Source organism: Mustelus asterias, unplaced genomic scaffold (assembly GCF_964213995.1).
Source record: "Mustelus asterias unplaced genomic scaffold, sMusAst1.hap1.1 HAP1_SCAFFOLD_50, whole genome shotgun sequence".
NCBI classification, from domain to species: domain Eukaryota; kingdom Metazoa; phylum Chordata; class Chondrichthyes; order Carcharhiniformes; family Triakidae; genus Mustelus; species Mustelus asterias.
Window position 1 is genome coordinate 1,456,648 of NW_027590123.1, and position 18,710 is coordinate 1,475,357.

At 43.5% G+C, this 18,710-nt stretch overlaps 2 non-coding genes across 2 annotated transcripts; both read left to right on the plus strand.

Annotated features, from left to right (window-relative positions):
* The first annotated feature begins 2,972 nt into the window (after positions 1–2,972).
* Positions 2,973–3,062, plus strand: trnap-ugg (transfer RNA proline (anticodon UGG)). Its single transcript is given in 2 exon segments — positions 2,973–3,008; positions 3,027–3,062. It is a non-coding gene; the product is annotated as a tRNA-Pro (tRNA).
* A 14,906-nt stretch (positions 3,063–17,968) lies between these two features.
* trnat-cgu (transfer RNA threonine (anticodon CGU)) lies at positions 17,969–18,041 on the plus strand. The gene has a single exon. It is a non-coding gene; the product is annotated as a tRNA-Thr (tRNA).
* Positions 18,042–18,710: the final 669 nt, after the last annotated feature.

An 18,710-nucleotide genomic window follows, 5' to 3' on the forward strand; every position in this document is an offset into this window, starting at 1 on the left:
ATGGCTAATCCATCCAGCCTACATCAGCTGCACCGTGAGTGTGACAGTGGAAGCAGAAAAGTAACAATATCCCAGTGGCGACTTTGCTGAGGGCATTTTGTCAATAAATGGCGAAGAACAAAGTAACATTTTGTCTGCTCCAATCCAGTTCAGATGCAACAACGATCTAGAATCCGGGAAAATTAAAACAAAATATTAATTTCGATGATGTTTCGACCTGATTTTGAATCGGGGAGCTCATCGTATATGAAATGAACATGTTAACTCCTACAGTCCAGAAACTCTGCTCATTACTATTGTGCCCGGCCCAGAATATCAAACCGTGCAGTCTGATGGCAATTTAAATCCTTGTTTCCTGCAATTACAATTCTGTTGTAGCCATGTGGCAGAGTCATCGATCTCACATAAGATTCAGAAAATAACATTTGTCACGAATTTGATCTCTTTCTCCGTGACTGCACTTGCAGAATATTATTCAAGCTTTGGGAAATTGTAAATGCCACATGGCTGTGAGATAATGTGATTCATTAATATTTAATAACACTTAGAGTTGGGACAGCTGCTTTGAAAAGGTTTTGTCAGTTTTTTTGAACACAAGAATCAGTATACTTCAGGAACACAGGTGACTAATGGAAGTATTTCGAATTTGATGCGTGTCTACAGATTCTGCCAAACCTGCTGAGAATTTCCACCATCTAATGCTTGTATTATAAATACAGGTTTTATCAGAACATAAAACGCACCGCAAGACGGCAATGATAAATGAAATAGTCCTACAAGCTGTTCGCCTGTAACTTTCTATTTCCAAAACCCACCAATTTCATCATTGCTGATCCTGTGGAAACTTACCTTGTAAAACACGGCAGGCATTCATCTCTCAAAGAACTGAAACGCCTCAAATGTGAATTATCTGCTCTCAATCTCAGGACTTTGCAATTATAAAAGCAGCATTCTGGTGAAAGTTTAACTCAGTCCTCATTCCACTGATCTTTGCCGTCTTGCTGTGTATTTCCCTCATTGAACACATTTCAGGTTGGGACAGACAGATTCCTGATCTACCTGAGAAAGAAGAGGAATGGGCAGGAAAATGGCAACCCAAGATCAAACATGGGTTAAAGTTTCGAGTTCAGTTATTGAGTTTAATAATATCTGAAATACATAAGTTGTTACAAATAATATGTTAGAGATAAATGTTCAATAAACTGACGTCGGCTAACAGTAGAGGGAGAAACGCACGATAAGTTTTTTTCAATGTTGCCCAAGGACTCAGTGACACTCAAAAACCGAGAGACAATGAAAGCAGATGGAGAGAAAAAGAAGCGAAAGCGCAGTCCCTGGGTGCTTTCGAACCACTAACCTTCCGGTTAATAACAGAACGCGCTAGCAATTGCGCCACGGAAACTGAGACAGCTGCAGCCCACATGGCATCCTAAATCAGGGTGTCAGCATGTTGGCTGCAAATTCGACGCCAATTCAATTTTCACCAAACCTGACGCAGAAGGACCAAATGATGGCATCGTTTACAAATCTAAACATGCATATTTTCCTATTTTACCCCACAGTGTTGCTGTGTGTCATGGTGAATCCCTTCTCCTAACATGGGAAAAGGGCCGTTTTAATAGAGCAGGGAGGGACAGACTGTTTCCACTGACAGTAACAGAGGACTGGGATTGAAGATCATGAAATGTTTGCATTTATATAGAACCTCTCCCGACAACCGCACGTAACAAAGCGCTTTCCAGTCAATTACGGGCAGTTTTAATTGAAAAGAAAATCAATTAAGCGTGGAAGGAGGCATTCGATTTGAATGCAGAAACGTCTTGACCTGTAGTCAAATGCTCTCCCCCGAAGCTACATTGCCTTAATACAAACCCTCCGTTTTGTCGCTCCTTAGTGCTCTGTCTCGCGTGGTGTATGCTTATGTTTGCTCCTCTGTGTGCGTGACTGTGCTTACGCCAAGGGCGTGAACACGTTTTTTTTACCATCACACATTCTATTCACTTACTTTATAAATCTTCATAATGAATGTACATAAGATGGCAAAGGCTTAAAGTTGCGAGATGAAATTTACCCTTTCCGTTATTTGTAAGTGGAGACAGCTTATTGACTGAGTTCCTGTACGTTCCATTGTGAAAGATGGTCAAACATTTTCTTTGATCAACATTTAACCAGACAGCGGATTCACTCGGTGTGACGGTGGGTTCCAATTCTATATCTCTGAATACAGCATCAATTCTTGTCACTTGCTGTGAACCAATATTTCTAATAGGTTGGATGCTCCAATATTTTTAATACGTTGGATGTTTAATCTAATTTACTTCATTTTATATTTCATTATTTCACCTCAGATCTATTTCCACCAGAGGCAAGTCTCTCTTTCAAAATGGTCTGTTCAGGTAGAACATAAGTTAGTTCTTTATTCAGTGGCAACAACGATGACTTTTCGCTGCAGTATGAAAGCGGCAATGACGTGAAATAGTCACACAAGCTGCTCATGTGTTCCTCTCAATTCCCAAAATCCACCAACTTCATCACTGCAGTTCCTCTGTAATCGTTGTGCAGTCCACTCACCGGTTACCTATTATCCGCAGCACACGTGACTGCTTCAAAGGTCTTGTGCATGATCTCATTCTGCGGTGCAAACATTCTCTAATACTCTGCTTTCCTGACGCTCAGGCCATGGACCACAAAGTACTTGCTCATTTATCTCTCTTGAATTGTACCCGATCAGGGCCGTTTCCTGTTGTTGTGTTTCCTAGCTCCTGGGTTTCACTTGTTTAAAACTTCCTACATTTCCAAACTTTACCAGCTTAAATGAAAGGTTGTGGAGGTGTAAGAAGAGAGTCCTTTCCCTGTGCGCACTTGCTGCCTGACTTCCTGAGTGTTTCCAGCGCTTCCAACTTTCACTGCAGCTGTCTGATCAGATTTGTGTGACAATATAATATCCGTATTTGAGCACCTCTGTCAACAGCGGCTCGTTGGTCTAGGGGTATGATTCTCGCTTTGGGTGTTGTGATTCGCAAAACTGCGAGAGGTCCCGGGTTCAAATCCCGGACGAGCCCCGTTGTTGTTTGCGATGGCAAAGTCTTGTTCATTTCTTTACCGTGTGCTCTGCTGGATGAGTTTACCTGCGGTTTCGTTTGAGAAACTGACAATACAGGGGATCTAATTACACAACGCGCTCACAAGTAATTCAAGATGTTTTCAAAAGTTGACGCTTCTTTTGGACATTCTCTTTATCCCTCGTCAACGATTCAGAGGACCCAATGCTTGTGGGTTCCGGCCGCTGGCTTTGTGTGCACTGTTATTCATTCATACGATGTGGTTGACTCCCCCACGCACTGTCTCTCTTTGTTTCTGTGTATCGATCTGTCTTTTTCACTCTCTCAGACTCTCTCTGTACCTCTATCAACTTTCCATATTATGCTCTTATTTCCCTCTCTTCTCGCGCTGTCTGTGTAACCAAGATTCACTGGATTGATTGCTGTGATGAGACAATTGCCCTTGGAGGAGAGATTCATTGTGATTACCCTGTTCTCTCTAGAGTTTGGAATAATGAAAAGTGATCCCAGTGAAAAGTCTGGAACGGCGAGACTGTTTGACAGTGTACATGCTGAGAGATTGTTTCCACCCCCCCCCCCCCGCCTCACCCCCTCGCCTCCCTACACCCCTCCACCGCACCCCGCCCCTCCCCCCTACACCCCTCCTCCTCCCCCGCCTCTTGCTGGAGTCTGGAATGTTTTAAACTGGGCTCACAATATCCGGATAGTACGGCAACCATTTAGGACCGAGGTGAGGAGAGAATTCTTCAATCAGAGGCTTGTGAATGCTTGGAATTCTGTAGCCCAACGGTCTGCGGATCCTCAACCAGTGAGGATATTGAATACTGAGAAGGAGAATTTTTTTGAACTCGAAAGGAATTAAGAGATTCGGGATTTGTTGGCAAATTGGTGTTGAACATTGGATCCACCGTGATCTTATTCCATGGTGGAGGAGAGTCGAAGGGAAATATGACCCACTCCTTCTCCATCGATTCTGTCCATGGCAACAGCAACCGTGACAGCATTCCTTTTCTACTGGTAAATTTGATCTTTGGTCCAAGGCACTGAACTGATGTTTTGTGGAGGCGTGGGATCGTATTCCACTGTTTTTAATATTTCAATTGATTTATTTTAAATTTCATGAAATACTTTTGGTCGATCATGCCATGGCTCAGATTTAATGCAGCAGAAAGCATCTTATTCACTTGGGCAAAAGGAGCCAGCAGAGACGATGTAAGTTGTTCGGGACAATTGGCAGGATTGTGGAATGGGATGGAAATTTAATCCTTATTTTTCGAAGTGGCACAAGTACCACTCCTGTTTTCAAGTAGGAAGTAATTTCAACTCCTCTTCATTCATGTGCTGCACGACAGCAATAGAGTTGCATTCACTGACCTGGAATTAAACCCAGGCCGCGGTACTGAAAGCTCCGAATCCTCCGAGTCCGAACCACTAGGCCAGCAGGAAAGGTGTCTGACTGCACTTTAACCTCACCCAGTTATATTAAATTTGGGCTTTATTTTCATTTCAGTTTTTGTTTTATACCTGCGATGGGCAAAATGCCATGTTTAGATGGAACATGAGTAACTCCTTCAGCCAGTGACATCACTGTTTGCTGTAACCTGGAACATGAAATCGACAGTGAGGTGAAATAGTCCCACAGGTTGCTCTTGTGTGTCTTTCAGTTTCCAAAGTCCACCAACCTCATCATTATGGCTCCAATGAAACAAACAACGCAAACATAGCAGCCTTGTAATAAGGAACTGACACGCAATTAGTTTGAACTCCATTCTTTCCATCGCAGAATTTTGCCGTACTAAAAATACCATCCAGGTGAAAGTTTACCTTTCCCTCGTTCCACAGTAAGAAGTCTCACAACAGCAGGTTAAAGTCCAACAGGCTTATTTGGAATCATGAGCATTCGGAGAGCTACTCCTTCATCAGGTAAGTGTAGAGGCAGGTTTCACAAACACGGCATATATACACAAAGACACAATTGTAAGATAATGTTTGGAATGAGAGTCTTTTCCGGCAATCAAGTCTTTACAGGTACAGACAATGCAAGTGGCGAGAGGGACAATCACAAGTTAAGGAGGTGTGAATTGTCTCAAACCAGGACAGTTAGTAGGATTTTGCACTTCCACGCCAATTGGTTACATGTAGTGTGGCATGAATCCAAGATCCCGGTTGAGGCCGTGCTCATGCATGCGGAACTTGGCTATCAGTTTCTGCTCGGCGATTCTGCGTTGTCATATATCTTGAAGGCCACCTTGGAGAGCGCTTAGCCGGACGTCCGAGGCTGAATGCCCTTGACTGCTTAAATGCTCCCCCCAAGGAAGGGAACTGGTGACAGTTGCGCAGTGTCAGTTCAGCTGTTGCAGCATCTGCATGGATTCGCCGATGTACGACGCCTCTGGACATCGTTTTCTATGTATGAGGTAGACAACGTTGGCCGAGTTGCATGAGTATGTACCGTGTACCTGGTGGAGAGAATTCTCATGTGTGATTATGGCATCCATGACGATGGTCCGGCACGTCTTGCAGAGATTGCCGTGGCAGAGTTGTTTGGTGTCGTGGTCGCTGTTCTCCTGAAGGGTGGGTAGTTTGCTGCTACCAATGGTCTGTTTCAGTTTGCGCGGTTTTTGAAGGCAAGTGGTGGGGGTCTGGGGATGGCCTCGGCGAGATGCTCATCTTCATCGATGACATGTTGAAGGCTCCGAAGAAGATGTCGTAATTTCCCCGCTCCGGGGAAGTACTGGACGACGAAGGTCACCCTGTCAGTCATGTCCTGTGTTTGCCTTCTGAGGAGGTCAGTGCGGTTTTTCGCTGAGGCGCGGCGGAACTGTCGATCAATGAGTCGAGCGTCACATCCCGTTGTTACGAGGAGATGCAGCTCATTCTATTGACCTTTGCCGACTTGCTGTGTTTTAACTTATAATAAAACCTGTATTGATAATAAAAACAGGAGAAGTTGTAAGTTCTCAGTAGGTTTGTGCTCCTGTATCTCTGTTTAAGTCCTTGCATCGCTGTGTGTGTGCATCTATATCTGCGTGTGCGCCCCTTATTCTGTGCATTCCCCTGTATCTGTGTATACACCGCTATCTCTGTGTGTGTGCCCCCAAATCTGTGTATGCCCAATCTCTATGCCTGTGCCCCGGGTCTGTGTATGCCCAATATCTCTGTGTGTGCCGCTGAGTCTGTGTGTGCCCCTGAATTTGTGTACGCCCCATTACCTCTCTGTGTCTGTCCCTGTATCTGTGTGTGCACCATTCTGTGTGTGTGTGTGTGTGTGTGTGTGTGTGCCGCAGAGTCTGCGTGTGCCCCTGGCTCTCTGTATGCCCCAGTGTCTCTGTTTGTGTGCTCCGGTATCTCTGTTTATGTGTGTGTGTGTGCCCCTCTATCTCTGAGTGCCCCTCAATCTGTGCGTCTCCCTGTATCTGTGTGAACCCTGGTATCTGTGTGAGTGTGCGTCCCTGTATCTACCTTCATGTGTGTCACTGTATATGCGTGTTTGCCGCAGTGTCTTTGTGTCTCTCCGTGTGTGTATGCGTGTATGTGCGGGCACGCGTGTGTGTGTGTGTGTGTCGGTGTGTCTGTTTGTGTGTGTGTGTGTGTGTCCATGTATCTGTCTTTCTGTGTCCCTCTACTTGTATGTGTGTCCCTCTATCTGTGTGTGTGCCCCTGTATCTGTGTCTGTGTGCCCATGTATCTAAATATGCGCAGGTATCTGAATGTGCCCATGCAACTGTGTGTGCCCCAGTATCTGTGTGTCCCTGTAACTGTGTGTGTGAGCCTCTGTGTCTGTGAGGTTTTCAGTTTCTCTCTGTCTGTTCCCCTGTGTGTGAGCGTGTGCTTTTGAGTATGTTTTTTAAGTTTGTGTCTATATATAAGCCTGTGTGTTTGTTTGGGTGAGAGAGTGTGTATATGGCAGCATGTGTTTATGAGAAAGTTTCTGAATGCGTAACTGTGCGTGTGTGAGTACATGTTTGTGTTGAGTGAGTGTCAGTGCGACATTGAGACATTGTAAAACAGAAACATACTTCAAATTTGAAAGAAAATGACATTAACCAAACTCTCCATTCTGGAGGCTATCAGTTCCAGAAACAATTGAAGCAACATTTAGCCTCTGTGTTTATTGTGTGTTAGGGAATGGCCCACCAGTTTCACAAGAGCCAACACCGAAACCTTCCCTGATGAATATGTACGATACTTGTTGAGGTATATAACTGGCAGGCCAAATCGGAACAAGAATTGAGGTTGAACGTTCCATTCCAACACAGATGGGTTTTTTTCTGCATCACGGTAACTTTTATAATGTAGGCCAAGAGCTTCAAAATGGGACAAGCTTATTTATCGAGCACGGATACCGTGTGAATAAAGGCTGTGAAGGTACAAAATAATTTCAAGTTTGCCGACGACATCACTGTAGTGGGTTGGATCTCAAACAATGACGAGACAGAGTACAGGAATGACATGAAGAATATGGTGAACAATAATCTCTGCTTCAATGTCAATAAAACGAAGGAGATTGTCATCGACTTCAGGAAGCGAAAAGGAGAACATGCCCCTGTCTACATCAACTGGGACGAAGTAGAAATGGTCGAAAGCTTCAAGTTTTTATGTGTCCAGATCACCAACAACCTGTCCTTGTCCCCCCATGCCGACACGAAAGTTATGAAAGCTCACCAACGCCTCTACTTTCTCACAAGACGAAGGAAATTTGGCATGTCAGCAACGACTCTCACCAACTTTTACAGATGCACCATAGAAATCATTCTTTCTGGTTGTATCACAGCTTGGTATGGCTCCTGCTCTGCTTAAGGGATAAGTCATGAATAGAGCCCAATCCATCACGCAAACCAGTCTCCCATCCATTGACTGCCGCTGCCATGGCAAACCAGCCAGCATAATTAAGGATCCCACGCACCCCGGGCATTCTATCTTCCACCTTCTTCCGCGGGAAAAATATACAAAAGTCTGAGGACACGTACCAACCGACTCAAGAACAGCTTCTTTCCTGCTGCCGTCTGACTTTTGAATGGACTTACTTTGCATTACGCTGATCTTTCACTCCACCCAAGCTATGACTGTAACAGTACATTCTTCAATGTCTCGTTTCCTTCTCTATGAACGATATGCTTTGTCTTTTCACTGTACTTTTCTCTGTATGTAATATACGTGACAAAAATAAATCAAATGCAATCAAAGAAATAAAATCTGCGCCTTAAAATGATTTCGTTTTCAATCTTCAAAGAATCATTGTGTGAAATTTAGTGGATTATATTGGAAACATTGACGTTTATTAGTGTCACAATTAGGCTTACATTAACATTGCAATGAAGTTACTGTGAACATTCTTTATAAGGATCTGTGTGTTTGTGTGAGTTTATGCGTGTGCGCGCCCCTGTAAATGTCTGTGTGTGTTTGTGCCTCTGTATTTCTGTGTACGAGTGCGCGCCCCTGTATCTCTATGTGTGTATGTGCGCGCTGCTGTAAATGTCTGTGTGCGCGTGCCCCTATAGGATTAAACCTTGAAAATGTCTGACAGTGAATTACAGAGGGAAGAAACGTTTGCCCACTCCCATTCTGAATGTGATTTAACATCTGATAACTGCATCGAATGCACGCATTGCAGTCTGAAATAACACCAACTTCAATATCCAGACCATGTCTCCAATGGGTAATGAAGAACACAGTTCCTGTGCGGTGTCTAGTTATATAAAAGGGCGAATGCGCCAGCCGAGTTCCTTCTGTAAACTCAAATCTCGGACAATATCGTTCAATACTCACACTTCCGCAACCGGTTCGCAGATGCAGCCATCCACAGACTGAACTTTGAGACTCACAAATCTGCAGTTGCTGTGCGGAGCCAGCAGATGGTGGTGTTGTATCACTTTAATGACAAGATAGCAAAACAGGTTTGAGGCGATGTTTCGGTTAAATTTATTTCCTTGTTTCCCCAGAAAGGAACCAACGAGTAAAGCAACGACATTAGTATCTGTGTCAGTGATATTCACAGGGAAATCTGGCCGAAGGATAGTGAATTTAATACTGACATTGGCATTCATCTTCTCACGAATAAATATGTCCATTAACAGCTAATTATTTTATGACCTATTTTATTAATTTAAAGTGATGTGTACTTTTCTCATCCAGACTTATTAAATAATAAAGTTTTATGGTGCGGTGAGGTTTAAGGGACTGTAGGGCTGGCATCTCCTTTTGTTGTTGGAGGTGTGTTGGAGAAGATGCAATATGTCACAGTCACCAATCTCCCTCCCACTTTGCCATGTGGATACTTTACTCTGGAGCTCATTTTGCCCAGGCCATGTTGAATGTCAGCATTGAAATGACCCAAACCCAGAGCCCTTGGGAAGTAAATTCGATTCTTTTTCTATTTCTGCGCTTGCTGTTCATGGATTGATCGGAATAATAAAACAAAAACGGTCTCACTGTTCGTGTCTGACTGAGATGGGGTTTTGTACAGTACACCAGAAAAACACACTGTTATGGTAAACTATCTGATCACTGTTTAATAAATTTCACAATTCCAGTCAATGGAAATTTCACCACATTCTTCAGATCCGCTCTGAATTGCGTCTGGGTCACGGCATGAATGCATGTGTTGGTGCAGCAACTCAAGAGTTGAAGCATAAATCCCAGTTCCTGAACAAATAATGGCAAAATAACAGAAATAAATGCAACTTGTACAATCGCTGATGAAGGCAAAACAACAGGAACCCTGATCATAACAGAATAAAGTTTCCCTACATCGCAAAGAGTAAGATGGTAGATTTTCTTCACTTCTCTATCTCTTGGCCATTTGAACTTGCCCCACTTTTTTGCGTCCGAGGTCTACGGCGAACCGTGCTCGACAATAAAATGTGTTTAACGGTTGAAATATTGAACAGCAATAAAGGAACAGATGACGTGTGGAGGAGAAGGCTGTGGAGGCCAGTTCATTGAGTGTCTTTAAGACAGAGGGATATAGGTTCTTGATTGATAAGGGGATCGGGGTTATGGGGAAAGGGCAGAAGAATGGAGATGAGAAAAAATATCAAACATGATTGAATGGCGGAACAGACTCGATGGGCCAAGTGGTCTAATGCTGCTCCTATGTCTTAAGGTCTTCTGGTCTTTTGGCTAAAATATAATGCAGACTTTCAACTTCTACTCACGCTGGTGAAAACAATTCATCAGAATCTACAGAACAGAAGTAGAGATCATTGGAAAGCACACACATATATCCTCAGACATATAGTACCAGAACGTGTTCTTTGCACTGAGCAGCACACTCACTGTTCCAATAACCACAACTGCCGTTTTCTCAATGTTGTATTGTATTTTCTGTTTCTGACAAGTAATGGCCACGAATCGATCAAAGGTGAAAGTGACAGTGAACAAGACAGAACAATCGGTGACTGCGTACAGCAGGACGGCATGGATGTTGCACACTTGAGTATGATGCATGAAGATAAATTCATCATTAAATCTGATAGGAATTTGCCTCAATATGAGGTCGATGATGACGACCAGTACACACGCTGCTACCATGGAAATTAGGTAACGTGTGACATATCTGGAAAGTCCATACCTTCCGCGAGACAGGATAAGAATCGTCGATAAGTTCACTGTTACGAAGAGAGACACAATTAATTCATATTTCAGATTGAGAACGGGAGCAGCGGTCTGTCAGGATTCTGGGGAACAGCTGAAGTATTTGTTTTCACATAATCCAGCCTCAGAATAATATGGATTCACTGGTTCCGCTGAGACTGAGTTCATAGTTGGAAGGCACGACATTGACGTAGCAAGAAAGCAGATTCACCAACAGATAAGATCTTCATTTTCCGGCCTTCTCCATATTTGTATTTGGGAAACACAATGATGCCAATGGGTTTGGACCAAATGTCCCTGGTCCGGGTCACTCTGCTGTGACTCTGCTGTAGACTGTACATTGGTAGATATTGCATCAGTTGATTTGGAATTGGCTGTGAACCACAGTATTGGAAATTATATATATACTTTTACTGAGGTCAGGACCCTTTAGATACTAAGGCAGCAACAGTGAAAGTGGCTGGTGGAGGTGGGGACGGAGTGGGTGGAGCGAGGAGTTGGGGGTGGGGCGTGGTAGCGGGGAGGGGAGGGAGAGGGAAATAAAGAGCAACCACCAGGCGACAGTAGGGAGAATCGCTGCTGAGAAGAGAGAGAATTTTTCCCACTGCATTAACACATAAGGAACATGACGTTTGCATATAATAATATTATTAACTGGATCTCATGGAGAAGGTAATAAATATAGTGAAATTAGACTCACCAGTCACACCAACGGAGTGGGTAGTAAATCCTTTGGACATCGTGACGTACCCAAATAGTACGAAGCTCAAGTGGAATAATCCAGAACATGGTTTATCCACGCTGAGATTCAATGATTTCTGGTTGTACTGGAGACCACTCTTATTTTTAACACCGGTGGGCACAATGAAAGCATTGCCTATTTATGGAGTGAGGAAAGTCACCGGTGAAACAATTGAACTTTGTGCCGACACGATTATTCACAATCGCTGAACAAACAAGATGAATTCAGCGTTTCTTGCAAAATACATGTTTATTGAAAGTCCTTTGCAATCATAGAAAATGATCTGACTGAAGACAAACAAATTGGTCCAAGCAGTTTGGTGAAAATAGGATTACTGATTAAGACTATGTCACTGAACTGAAGTGAATGAAGGCAGTAAAGAATATTTCTATCTCATAATGTCAATCTACAATTTCAGAATTTCAATGAAACTGTAATAGTGAAATTGGTGCAGATTCGGGGAATAATGTTGATGCTTCTGCTAATAAAAGAGAGGTGTCAAAAGCAGGATGATTAGAAATATTACACTGCTGGTATTCAGCAAGAAACAGGTCTTAATCTGATAAAACAACCATCTACCCTTGTATTGTTCACAGATATTATTTTATGGAGATTAACCCGTGCAAGAGGTAAATCAGGTGTCCAACCTGCGTTCCGAAACACATGTAAAATTTCCTGTACTTTTGATGATAAGTGAGGATGTGTCCTGTGCCCTTCACCCAACCTTACATCTTCCTCTGCATGCCGTGCTGCTTTCAGACTGTGTGGATGCAATTCCATCGATCTGCACGTTTTATCTTCTCGAAATATCTTTCACCTTCAATTCACTCTACTTAGTAATATTTAATTCCTTCTCTTATTTTTTGCCCGAATTTAAAACAAATGTCAGTCCAGCCTAATTATAAACCTGACAAAAAAGGACATTATTTTACATGAATTACACCCAATATTATTTATACATACCCATTCAGTTGCACAAAACTCTGGTGATAACTAGAAGAATAGAAAGGTAATGATGCCGAAACGGGCCATTCAGCCCATCATGCATACTCTGGATACAACAGAGACAAATGGAACTCGTGGCTCCGTCGAATCCCACATTCTATCATCTGCTCCGTGGCCTTGCAGGTTCAAGCCCTTCAGATAGTGAGCCCATATTAGAAATAACGTGTATACCTTTGGCTATCGCTATATAAAGGGAAATGAAAATGTATTTGAGACACTCCTGAGAAGGTTTACTGAACGATTTCCAGTAATGAGCGGGTTGTCTCATGGAGATGGTTGGAGAGAGTAGACATATACACACTGAAAATTCGAATAGTGAGAGGCGACTTAATGGAAGAGTTTAAGATCTTGAGGGATGTTGACATTGTGGATGTGCACAGAATGTTGCCATTTCGGAGAGAATCCAACACCCGGTGGGAATGTTTCAAATAAGGGGTCGCTCATTAAAGACAACGATGAGGAATGTGTTGTCTCTCAGATCGTCGTATGAACAATCAAAAGAGAAAGATACGTAGGACATTGAGCCCCTCGAGCCCGCTCCACCATTTCATAACTTAATTCTAACATCAAATTTGCAGTCCACCTACACCTGATCACCAATCACGTATGACTCATCAAAAACTTATCCACATCTACATTAAAAATAATGAAAGCTCTGTTGCCACCGCTTATTGAGAAAGAGAGTTCCAAAACATGAGGACCAAAAATGCCATAAGGAATAGGGACCAGTGCAGGCCGCTCAGCCTTTCGAGCCTCTTCAGTCATTAATGCGATTGTATAGGGTGTTAGTGAGACCACACCGTGAGTATTGTGTGCAGTTTTGGAGTCCTTATCTGGGGAAGGATTTAATTGCCCTACAGGGAGTACAGCGAAGGTTTACTAGGCTTATATCTGGGATGGCAGGTCTGTCAAATGAGGAGGGACTAAGTCGGTTAGCAATACATTCACTCGAGTTTAGAAGATTCAGGGAGGAGTCATAGCAACCGACAAAATTCTAACAGAGTGAGAAAGGGTAGATTCAGAGAGAATGTTCCTAATGATCGGGGAGGCCAGAAGTGGACTAGAATATCTCATCAGGTCTGAAGGCATTTTTGCAGAGAGACCATCAGAAAGACATGGATGTGATGGAACTTGGGAAAATAAATAGCAATATCTTGAGGAGTTTAGGTTTTACAGAGAAGGATATGCTGGAGTCTTAAAGCGCATCCCGGTAGATAAATCCTCAGCACCTGATGAAGTGTATCCTAGGACGTTGTAGGAGGCTAGGGAGGAAAATGTGTATCCTCTCGCAGAGATATTTTAAACATCGATAGCCATAGGTGAGGTGCCCGAAGATTGGAGGGTGGCAAATGTTGTGTCTTTGTTTAAAAGCGAAAAGCCTGGGAACTACGGGCCGGTGGGCCTCACATCTGTCGCTTTTTTATGTGTTCGTGGGACATGGGCGTCCCTGGCTGGTCAGCATTTATTGCCCATCCACAGTTGCCCGAAAGCAGTTGAGAGGCAATCACATTGCTGTGGCTCTGGAGTCACATATAGGCCAGACCGTGTAATGACAGCAAATGTCCTCCCCTAAAGAGCATTAGTGAAACCAGATAAGTCTTTCCAACAATCAACAATGGTTTCATGGTCATCAGTAGATTCTTAATTCCAGAATTTTTTTATTGAATTCAAATTCCACCGGCTGTCATGACCGAGTTCGAACTCGGGTCCGCAGAACTTAGTTGAGTTTCTGGATGAATAGTCTAGCGTTAATACCACGAGGCTATAGCCCCCCTCCCTCGCCCCTCCACCCCTCCCCCCCCCACCCCGCCGCCCCGCCCAACTAAGTTTATCGAAAGAATTCTGAGAGATAGGATCGGCAGGCATTTGGAGAGTCAAAGACTGATTAGGCACAGTCAGCATCGCTTTGCAAGTGAAAAATCATGTCTCACAAATTTGATTGAGTTTTTTTGAAGGGGTAACCAAGAAGGTAGATGAGGGCAGTGCCGTCGCTGTTGTCTATATGAACTTTAGCAAGGCCTTTGACAAGGTACCGCATGGTAGGTTGTTGCATGAGTTTAAAACTCACGGGATCCAGCGAGGTAGCCAACTGGATATAAAATTAACTTGATGACAGAACACAGAGGGTGGTGTAGAGGCTTGTTTTTCAAACTGGAAAGCTGTGAGCAGCGGTGTGCCATAGTGATCGATGTTGGGTCCACTGTCACTTGCAATTTATATTAATGATATGGATGAGAATTTAGGAGGCATGGTTAGTACGTTTGCACATGACACCAAGAGTGATGGCATAGTGGACAGTGAAGAACGTTATCTCGGATTTCAACGGGATCTTGATCAATTAAGCCAGTGGGCTGACGAATGGCAGATGGAGTTTAATTTAGATAAATGCGAGGTGATGCATTTTGGTAGATCGAACAAGGGCAGGACTTGCTCAGTTAATGGTGGGGCGTGGCGAGAGTTATAGAGCAAAGAGATCTAGGGGCACATGTTCATAGCTCATTGAAAGTGGAGTCACAGGTGGATAGGGTGGTGAATACGGCATTCGGTATGCTTGGTTTCATTGGTCAGAACAGTGAACACAGAAACTGGGACGTCTTGTTGAAGTTGTGCAATCATTGGTAAGGCCACACTTGGAATACTGTGTACTGTTCTGGTCATTCTATTATAGAAAGGATATTATTAAACTAGAAAGAATGCAGAAACGATTTACTAGGATGCTCCGAGAACTTGATGGATTGAGTTACAAGGAGTGGTTGGATAGCCTGGGACTTTTTTCTCTGGAATGTAGGAGGCTCAGGACGATCTTATAGAGGTCTATGAAATACTGAGAGACATAGATCAGCTAGATAGTCAATATCATTTCCCAGTGGTAGGGGAGTCTAAAACTGGAAGGCATAGGTTTAAGATGAGAGGGGAGAGATACAAAAGGATCCAGAGGAGTTTTTATTTCACACTGAGGGTGGTGAGTGTCTGTAACAATCTGCCAGAGATAGTAGTAGAGGGGGTAAAATTTTGTTTTTTATCAAGCGTTTAGAAAGTTACATGAGCAAGATTGCTATCGAGGGATATGGGCCAAACGCGGTCAATTGGAACTGGCTTGGTCGTTAAAAAAGGGTGGCATGGACAAGTCTTGCAGAAGGGCCTTTTTCCAAACTGTAAACCTCTGTGACTCTATGACTCAATGGGATTGGAGCCAACGTTTCGAAATCACCTTGTCAGAGGTTCAGAGCTCTGACGGCGGGTCATCAGGACTCGAAACGTTGTCTCTATTCTCTATCCACTGATACTGTTAAAACTGTTGACATTATCGAGCATTTTCTGTTTTTGTTTCAGTTTCCAGCATAAGCAATAATTTGTTTTAATAAGCAAAGGAGAGCGATAGGCTGCAACGCACTGACGATAGAGATGGTGTTGCAAAGTATATTTGGGTGGTAATGGGTCAGACTTTACCTTTTACGCTGACACAAATATCGCCTAGATCTCGCTCCAAATCTCGGACTAAATGATAATCTTCGTATTGAATCTACTCAGTCCCATGAGGTCACAGGAGCTGAACACAAGTGAAGACGATGGATTTTGCAGTAATGGGTTGTAGGATGAAAGAAATACTGTGAAGGTAGCAGCAGTGGGGATGAAAATGAAACAATTATAGAAAGTTACAGTAGAGGAACAGCTTATTAGTCTTGGCATATTGCTTTGAAGCAACAGTTGTGATTAGTTGATCAGGAATAAGAAAGAGACAAGTTGTTTCAAACGAAATTCTATTTTCACAATTTGTCACCTGTCATTGAGCCTGAGCCTTGGCGGTTAAAGCCTTGAATCTGAACCACGAGACCACCCGCTCTCCAGCATCACCTGCTCAATGTTGCCTTGTCTATCATTCCTTGTGTCAGTTAATCCACCTTGCCTTGCTCTCTACCACAGACCTTCACTTTTGTTGTTTTTACCGAGTGACTCCTGACTTTGCAATCAGAAAATGCTGGAAATACTCAGCATATCAGTTGACATTTAGCAAAAACACAAATTATGAAACGTTTCCCTGACTCTGTATTGAAAAGCATGCAGAAATATTGCTGTCCGGTTTCAAACCCTCAAAAAGAATGTAATAATTGACGTGGCGAGTTTGTTGTATGTTGTCAATGGCTGAACATATTACTGGTATTGAAGCAGATTGTGTCATTTTTCAGGAGAATCCCTTTGGTTCAAGTGTGCTTTCAGCGAGCTTAAAAATAACAAAAGGAGCATGGATAAAGCAAATTTTAAAACATGCTGCAACCTGCTGGTCTGATGGATAGAGTTTGACACTTTCACTGCTGTTTTGATTACAGGTCATGATATGAAGATTTATTGCTCGTGTCCAAACCATGAAACACATTTCAGTTATTTCCCTGTAGAATGCAGGAATCCTGGTCTCGCCTCATGTCCTGCCCTTATTGAAGTGAAGACCCTGACCAAATTCAACAGGAAGTTTTCTTGTCATTTCTGGCGGGAGATTAGGAACCAGACGAGGTGAAGGACAGTTTAAATCGTACAGGCCCTTCACTGAATCTCATTGTGTTTCTGACTGGAGAAGATTTCTCTTTTTTGCATAGTTCAGACTTCGCTGATTAACTGTTAGCTGGTTACTGCGAAGTCAGTACTTTTCACACCATGTTTGTTGACCCCTTCTATCACATTCCTGATGACCGAGAGCAGACTGGTGGTAATTGTCTTGATTTGATTTGCAGTTTGCCAGGTAGATGACAGAAATGCAGTTGTACTGAAACTGCTTGGCTCGGAGCACAACGCTTTAGTAAAATTGCTGGAAGATTGCCAGTGCCGGGAGCTCTCGTTGTTTCCAATGTATCCACACACATCTTTGTCTTCCAATCAACGCTTCAGTGGAAGTGATTGTCGAACAGTGGGCGCCGCGGTGGCTTCGCAGCGCCAGGGACCCGGCTTCAAGTCCAGCCTTCGGTAATTGTGCGGCGTTTGCACGTTCTCCCCGTGTGTGCCTGAGTTTCCTGCGGGTCTTCCAGTTTCCTCCCACAGTGTCCAGGTGTGCATGTTAGGTGGATTGGCCTCGTATTTGCTGTAATTGCTTATAAATGATAGATTGACTGTGTGACTATCTGGCAATGACATGAAATGAGGCAATGGGAAAATAGATGATTATGGTCGAATTGCAAATCTCTCATATGACCTTTTCTAGTGGTCAGGATTAGGCGCCGTGCCCGGGATTGATTCCCACTCAGGGGACGAACGTTTTTTTGTTTAACTCTTCATTAAATCAAATTAGGCCTCACATCGTCTGTGAAGGGAGAAACAAGGGTTAATCTTCAAACTGGATGAATTGTCTCAGACGTGGAAAGGTCAGAGATGTATCAACAAGTATAAGCTCCGAAGAAGAATTTAACGGCAGGCACACGGCAAACATTGATCGTTTGAAGTAACTGGCATATGTCAAATTCTGCCCCTTTCTCGCCACATATTTAAACTCCCTGCTCTCCCGCTCAAACATATCTATTTCCATCTGAAAATGCAGTCTGTTCCAGTGATTATTATACGTTTATTGCAAACGAATGGCTCCATAGCTCAGTGGTTAGAGCACTGGTCTCGTAAATCAGAGGTCGCGAGTTCAATCCTCGCTGGAGCCTTATTTTCAACTTTAGTTTATAGCTCCAAGTTACACGTGGTAATTTAAACACTCAGTCGAATGCGGCCTATCACTCTCAGCTCACCTCGGGAATTCAGCTCCTTTGTCCATGTTTGAACAAAAGCTCAAATGAGGACAGCAGCTGAGTCATCCTGGCGAAACTCAAACTGGGCTTTGCTGAGGAGGTCTGTTGATGACCCTGCCATCGCTTTACAGATGATCGAGAGTCGCCTAATTTGGCGGTAATTGGCTGGTTGGATTTGCAGTGCCTTTTTTTGTGCAGGACATACCTGGGCAATTTTCCACATTGTTGCGAAGATGCCAGTGTTGTAATTGTCCGAGAAGAACTTGGCTGGGGGAGCGGTAAGTTCTACAGCACAAGTACTATTGCCGGAATGTTATCAGGCTCCATTGCCTTTCCAGTATCCAGTGCCTCCAACCGGTTCTTGGTATCAAATGGAGTGAATCGAATTGGCTGGAGACTAGCATTTGAGATGCTGGGGACCACTGGAGGAGGCCGAGATGGATCATCCAGTCGACACTCCTGGCTGGAGATTGCTTCGAATTCTTCAGGTTTATCTCTTGCATCGAGGTGCTGGGCTGCACCATCAGTGAGGATGAGTATATTTGTGGATCTTCTTCCTCCAGTGAGTTGTTTAATTGTCCACCA